General features: G+C 38.3%; 1 protein-coding gene across 1 annotated transcript in view; it reads right to left on the reverse strand.

The window, feature by feature from the left end:
* Positions 1-7498, reverse strand: part of USH2A (Usher syndrome 2A (autosomal recessive, mild)) — a 1454174-nt gene that overhangs the window by 167503 nt on the left and 1279173 nt on the right. The window lies entirely within an intron of this gene.

Below are 7498 nucleotides of genomic sequence, written 5' to 3' on the forward strand. Positions count from 1 at the left end.
CTTCAGGAAAGTAGACTAATATTTGTCTTATGAAATGGCTGGTAGGTTAAAATCACCAACTACCAACTTTCCTGGTAGCAATCCAAAGCTGAATTCACTATTTTGATCCCATGTATGATACACAGATTACAATAACAGTTCTAATTTTTTTTCAAGTTTCTTTATACACCTGCTTTACCTGACACTCATCTAAACTTACTCTGGGATTAACTTTATGACTTTTTTGGTCAATAGAACAACAGCAAATATAATGAATGCATAAACTGAAAGTATTTGCACATTAAGAATGACTTTATGACTGCTTTCATAAACTTCTAAAAACTTTTAGAGATTGCCATGTGAAAAAACCTACTAGAGGGAGCTCTGGTGGCCTGGTGGTAAGAAGCTGCGCTGCAATGCCAAAAGCCTAAGGTTCAAATTCAACAGTTGTTCAGCAGGAGGATGGACAATCTCCTTCTGTGTGATTAACTGCCTCTGAAAACCTGCTAGAGGGCCTGAAGTCATGCAACAGGAACAACATCAAGCCTACTAGAGAATGTGAAATTATGAAAAGAAATTCAGTGCTTGTTCCCTTTCACATAGCAGAGTGTCATTTTTGCATTTGTGGTCATGATACTTTATAAAAGTTTTAAATTCATTCCCACATTTATGTTTCTTCTTTTATCTTTTTTAATTAAATTATAATTCTCCAAAATAAGGAGCACTTATTTTTATTAACAACGAATTTTTATTAAGTGCTAATACATGAGGCCTTGGCCCATGAAGAGAAATACAAGTACGAACATGTTCTTTACTAGAAGCTCATGGTTTAGTGGAGAAGATAGAAGAGTATGCAAATTACTGCAAATAACATAAGTCACATAACAGGAATTTGCATTAGACATCGTGCAAAGGGTCAAACTCCTAGGAATATCTTCTCCAGAACTTAACAAAATAAAGAATAAGCTAAGTAAATTCTTTCAACTGCTTGAAGTGCAATTATTTAATCTTATTTTAGGTTTTATGGATATCCCAAATAGGATTCTTTTGGTTCTGAATATATGGAATATTTTTTAAAAATAGAATAAAAGAAATGAAATTATCAGTTATTTGGATGGCTCCAAATTTTTAATATGGAAGTCCTTTGATCATCCACTTGTCAAATCCTGACCTAATTAGAAGTCATTAAGAAATTGTGGTTAGTTTACCTCTGCATTTGAGCTCAGTAATTGTTCAAGAATTTATTTTTGCATAAATGGTTACAAGTCACATAATCTCACGGTTTTTCTGCATTTTTGCCTTATCATCAACATTTATTTCCTAATAGAGTAGTATCTTAGGATTTCCTAATAGAGTAGTATCTTAGGTTGAACAAGATTGTAATAAAGAGATAGGCCTCTCTTATTTTCATTTTACTCTGTAGTTGAGGTGAGATTTGTAGCTACTTTGAGATTTTACAAGCTGTTAGGAGGACTTATTTGACACAGTCTTCAGGTGCTAGAATGCTCACATGCTGCCATATCAGATTAAGCAGCTCCATCACAATGTGAAGGGTTATTTAGACTAAGTAAATGACAGTACCTTTGTCAGACACTACAAACCTTTGGCTTTGGGAATTTGATGATTCCCAATTTGATAAATCACTATGACCTAAGTATAAGCAATGACAAACTTCCTGCTGGCAGCCATAGAGGCTTCAAAGATACCTCTAAGTGACCTATAATTATGGTTCGGCAACCCACCTCATTATTACCTACCACCATGCGTGGGCCAGACTCTGCACTCAGGGTAGGTTTGCAAGGCTTGGCCTTTGTACTTGCAGCAGATACCAGGTACCAGGTGTGTCATTGGGAGGGATCCATTCTAATGAGAACCTCAGGGCTCACAGCCAAGGACTTCTCTCAGTGATTTTTTAAAAAGGGTGTTTGCTAGGAACAGAATGTAGCAAGCCAACACACAAACTTCTATGCAGAAATACAATTTTCTATTTTGTCTGGTCTCCACCTTTTTGTGACAATTCAATTAATTTTTATTGCATGCTCTTGAAAGCTCCAATCCAGGCAAAGTCATATTTTCATCAAACTGGCATTCTTTTACACAAAAACTGACTGAATGTGTGAATTTTTATAATCTCCACTAATAAAGAAACTACTAGCCTCAAGTTTAACTGTCAAAACAACTAAAAAGGATAAGACTTGGTTGATAATTTCTTACCTATTAAATAATCAATGGATTAAAATGAGGATGAGGTAAAAACAGTCCACATGTGCTGCTAAAAAATATCTTTATGTCTTAACAAATTTTGAGCTGAAGTTGTTGAGTATTCCACGATTATTTCCAATCTATTTAAGATTCAGGATTAAACTGTTCATTTAACGGTGTTTCCTTCAGAATATTCAGTGTTTAGGGACATCACACTTTGAATTTTTTTTTTAAATAGCCAAATGGTTATTCTTTTTTTAAATTCATTTGAGGAAGTTCTCAGTAATGCATTGCTCTAACTTGAGTAAATTATATGTGGCCTAACATTATGAGGAAAACAAAAATTGAAAAAAAACCCTACAAGGAATATATAGATATATATATATACACACACACACACATACACATATAAATGCATTTATACTTTCTGATACCTCAATGAATGCAGTCAGTTTTAAGAACTCCTAATCAATCCTTCTCCCAAAATTCTCACTATAATATCAGCATTATTAAAATGTCATCTTTATCACATGGAAAATATTAAGAATTCCCTTTATAAATAAATAGGTAGGAAAATTTGTAATCAGAATAAAGAGTGTCTAGATGCTGCTGCTTCTTATTAATTACATCACCCTGGGAAAACTCATCTTTGTTCTTGATTTGATTATATTTTGAGAACTGGAGCTCTTAATCTTCATTCTAGTATTGAACTAAGTTTGAAGATCTTCTCAAAATGTTAAAATTGAATCATACTTAAAACCTTTCAGTGGTATGTCCATTTAACTATTTTATATTTAACACTCACTTCTTGTCTTTAATCTTGTTCTTTAGATTCCAGTTTAAATGAAATATAATTATCCATCTGAAAACTGCATGATAAAAGGCAGAATTGTTGCCTTTCAACTATGATGTTGGAGAAGAGTGCTCAATAGCCCGAGCACGGCCAGAATAATACACAAATAGGTCTTGAAAATAGTGCAACTAGAGTGCTCATTGGAGGAAAGGATGACAAACTATGTCTTACATACTTCAGGCATGTTGCTAGGAGAGGCTTTTTTTGGAGAGGGATATCATGCTTGGGAAGAGAGAAGGTCACTGAAAGAGAGAAAGACCTTCAACTATATAGTTAGACACACTGACAGCTGCAATGGGCTCAGGCGTGTCAGAGATGGTGAGAATGACACAGGGTAGGTAATAAGGCTCAGATCTGTTGTTCATGAGGTTGCTATGGATCATATGCACCTTGATGGCACCTAAGAACAACATGCCAAATGCTGATTTATGGTGAATTTACGTTATTCTAGTTTCCTAGTATTCTATTAGCATTTCCAATAAATCTCTAATCTTTCATGCTTCTATGGTTTTGGTATTGGTCTCTTTAAAACCTCTTCCTATTCTTTCTCTTTCTCTCCTCCTGTCTACAGGTAAACTCCAAATATCTTCTAAAACTCTATTCTCCTCACTTTTCCCAGAAAGTCTTTCTCTTGCTTCTTGCTTCAAACAGTCATAATATCCATGTGTGTCCTTTTACCCCTTTATTGAAACATTTATCACTTATTGCAATATATTTTATTTTTTTACTATTATTGTTCATGCTTCCTGAAAGCAACTCTGTCTTACTCATGTTATATTTTCAACATCTAATGAATACCTGAGAAGAATAGGAATCCCAGAACATTTAATCGTGCTAACGTGAAACCTATAATGGGATGAAGAGGCAGTCATCAGAACAGAGCAGGGTAACACTGCATGGTTCAAAATTGGGAAGGGCGTACGCCAGGGATGCATCCTGTCTCCATACCTTTTCAACATGTATGCAGAGCAGATTATCCAAGAGGCTGGGCTCTATGAGAAGTGTGGTGTCAGGATTGGTGGAAGATCTATTAACAATCTGCATTATGCAGATGACACAACCCTGCTAGCTGAAACTGAGGAAGACCTCATGCACTTGCTACAGAGGGTCAAGGACTGCAGCCTTCAGTATGGACTGAGGATCAATGTCAAGAAGACAAAGATTCTCACCAATGGACCCATTGGTAGCATTAGGATGGATGGCGAAAGATTGAGATTGTTTACAGCTTCAGTTTGCTCGGCTCCACAGTCAACACTCTTGGCACCAGCAGCCAGGAAATAAAAAAACGTATCGTGATGGGAAAGTCTGCTGTTAGGGACCTCTCTAAAGTACTCAAGAGCAACGGTGTTTCTCTGGAGACTAAGGTGTGCCTGATATAGGCCATGGTCTTTGCAATCACTTGTTATGCATCAGAGAGCTGGACAATGACTAGGGAGGATAGAAGGAGAATTGATGCCTTTGAGCTGTGATGCTGGAGAACAGTATTGAATGTACCATGAACTGCTAAGAAAACAAACAGATTCATCCTGGAGAGGGTTAAACCAGGCTACTCCTCGGAGGCAAGGATTCTAGGGCTTCGTCTAACATACTTTGGACATGTTGTAAGGGACTGGTCCTTGGAGAGGGACATCATGCTTGGTAGGGTGGAGGGATAGCACAGGAGGTGAAGACCCTCTATGAGATCGTTTGATTCAGTGACTGGGGTAATCAGGATGTGTGTGTCAGAGGCAGTGTGATTGGCACAGGATAGAGCAGGGTTTAGGGCTGTTGTACTTAGGGTCGCTATGAGTCGCAAACAACTCGACTGCACATTAACAACAACAATAACAATGAATCCCTATTTTTTAAAAATACTCTCCCTTTTCTTAAAACAGTGGCTTGTTGTTGTTATGTGCCATCGAGTTGTTTGTGATTCATAGCGACCCTATGTATAAGAGCCCTAAATGCCATTCTATCCTGCGCCAACCTCGCCATCTCAGACACTCTCATACTCACCATTCCACTCACAGAATCAGTCCATCTCATAGAAGGTCTTCCTCTCCTGTGTCTCCCCTCCACTCTTCCAAACATGATGTCCCTCTCCAAGGACCAGTCCCTCCTTGCTACATGCCCAAAGTTTGTCAGACGAAGCTTCAGAATCCTTGACTCCAGAGAACAATCTGGCTTCACCCTCTCCAGGACAAACCTGTTTGTTCTCCTAGCAGTCCATGGGATATTCAACACTCTTCTCCAACACCACAACTCAAAGGCATCAATTCTCTTTCTATCATCCCTAGTCACTGTCCAACTCTCTGATGCATAGCACGTAATTGCAAAAACTATAACCTGGATCAGGTGCACCTTAGTCTCCAGCCTGATGTCCTTGCACTTCAGTACTCTTGAGAGGTCCCTCACAGCTGTCTTTCCCAATGTAATTCATCTCCTGATTTCCCGGCTGCTGTTACCAAGAGTGTTGACTGTGGAGCCAAGTAAACGAAAACTATTAACTATCTCAGTCACTTCACCATCCATACTGATGCTGCCAATTGGCCCAGTGGTGAGAATCCTTGTTTTCTTGATATTGAGTTTCTATCCATATTGAAGACTGCAGTCCTTGACCTTCCACAGCAAGCGCTTCAGGTCCTCCTCAGTTTCAGCTAGCAGGGTTGTGTTATCTGCATAACACAGGTTGTTGATGATTCTTTCACCAATCCTGATGCCACATTCCTCCTCGTACAGCCCAGCATCTTGGATGATCTGTTCTGCATACAGATTGAAAAGGTATGGAGACAGAATACATAACTGTTGGACCCCTTTCTTGATTTAGAACCATCCAGTGTCTCCCTGCTCTCTTCTTATGACTGCCTCTTGGTCCAAGTATAGGTTTTCCATTAGCAAATAAATAATCTGGGATTCCCACTCATCTCAGAGTCAGTCACAGCTTGTTGTGATCCATGAGTCAAAAGCCTTTGCATAGTCAATGAAGCACAAATACACATTTCTCTGCTTTCTGCCAAGATCCATCTTACATTAGCTATAACATCCCTAGTACCGCGACAATGGCTAGCAAGTAAAATAGAACTGAGACACAGGGAGGTTTGTACTTGGATGTTCACAGAAGTGCTAATGACAATAGTAAGAACATGGAAACAGCCCAAATGTCCATCAATTAATATATGGATTGAGATGTTATTTTTACACTCAGAGAGGGTGGAATACTATGCAGCACTCAGGAGTAAGAGGCTAGAGAGCATTATCTCAGTGAATTAACCCTGTATCATAAGGACAAATATGGCATAAGACCATTATTGTAAAAACAGAAGGATAATTAATAAGATGTGTATAAATGTCCAAAAATATAAGAGAAAGGGAGCTGTAGGGCAGATGGGTGGGGGAAGACATGAGTTCACAAAGGTTTGTGGGTAGAGGGAAGGAGTGAAGGAATTAAGAAAGATCCAGTGGGATCTAAAAAGAGGAGGTAGTAGTGGAAATAGATCAGTGATGATTAATTTTATAACACACCATGTATGGGAATGATTGTATCATTGTACCATGTCAATGTGAAGGAAGGAATGTGTGGAATAAAATGTGTGTATGTTGTTGTTGTCAACCCTGCAGTGAGTTTTCAGTGACAGAAAATGGCACAGGAAGAGATTGCCTGTGGAGCAGCTAATGGACTAAATTGTGAGCCTTTGGGATTGCTGTACAGCTTCTTACCACTAGGCCACCAGAGCTCCCTGAAAGAAAACGTATATGAATGGGGGGGAAAAACCATATATATTTATATGTATGTATATAAATGAACCAATGATGCCTAGATAACTATCCAGGAGAACCTAATGCCATTGTATTAGAAAACAACACTTGTTAAATTGTTGTCTCCCACCTCTAAATCTACCCTTCTACATTCTGTTTTATTATAGAGCTGGAACTCTGGAAACGTTCCTGTTTTTCCACCTGACTCTATTCCATGTTGGGCTTCCCTACTCCTTCCTGCTTGTTTGCTTGCTTGGTTTTAATGCACATGTCTTCCCAGCCAGCAAGAATTCTTCCTTTAGAAGTAGCAGCTCTTTCCCTATTAGAAACAGATGATTGTTATGATATCATAGCAGATGATATACCTCTTTGTCTGTAGCAATCAATGTCTGATTAGGAGAAAGGAATCATACTAATTATTACAACAAATACTTAATATTAAAAACCATAAGTGACAAATCTGTTAACAAAGAGGATAAAAAGAGACGACAAGTACAGGAAACCAAGAGGAAAAAAATGGCTGGGACTGAGAGAACAAATAAAGAGTTTAGAATTATTGGAACTCAGAAACTTGGGGTCACTGTGGATGCTATTTAACAGTCAAAGGTATCATCCAGGAAGAGTGCAAATGGTCATTACAAAGACAGAAGAGGAAGAAAAGACCAAAATGGATGTCAGAAGAGACTCTGAAGATTGCACTGGAGCGTAGAGAAGCCAAAGCACAAGGAA

Source organism: Elephantulus edwardii, unplaced genomic scaffold (assembly GCF_000299155.1).
Source record: "Elephantulus edwardii isolate Elephantulus edwardi_28Jun2011 unplaced genomic scaffold, EleEdw1.0 scaffold00090, whole genome shotgun sequence".
NCBI classification, from domain to species: Eukaryota; Metazoa; Chordata; class Mammalia; order Macroscelidea; family Macroscelididae; genus Elephantulus; species Elephantulus edwardii.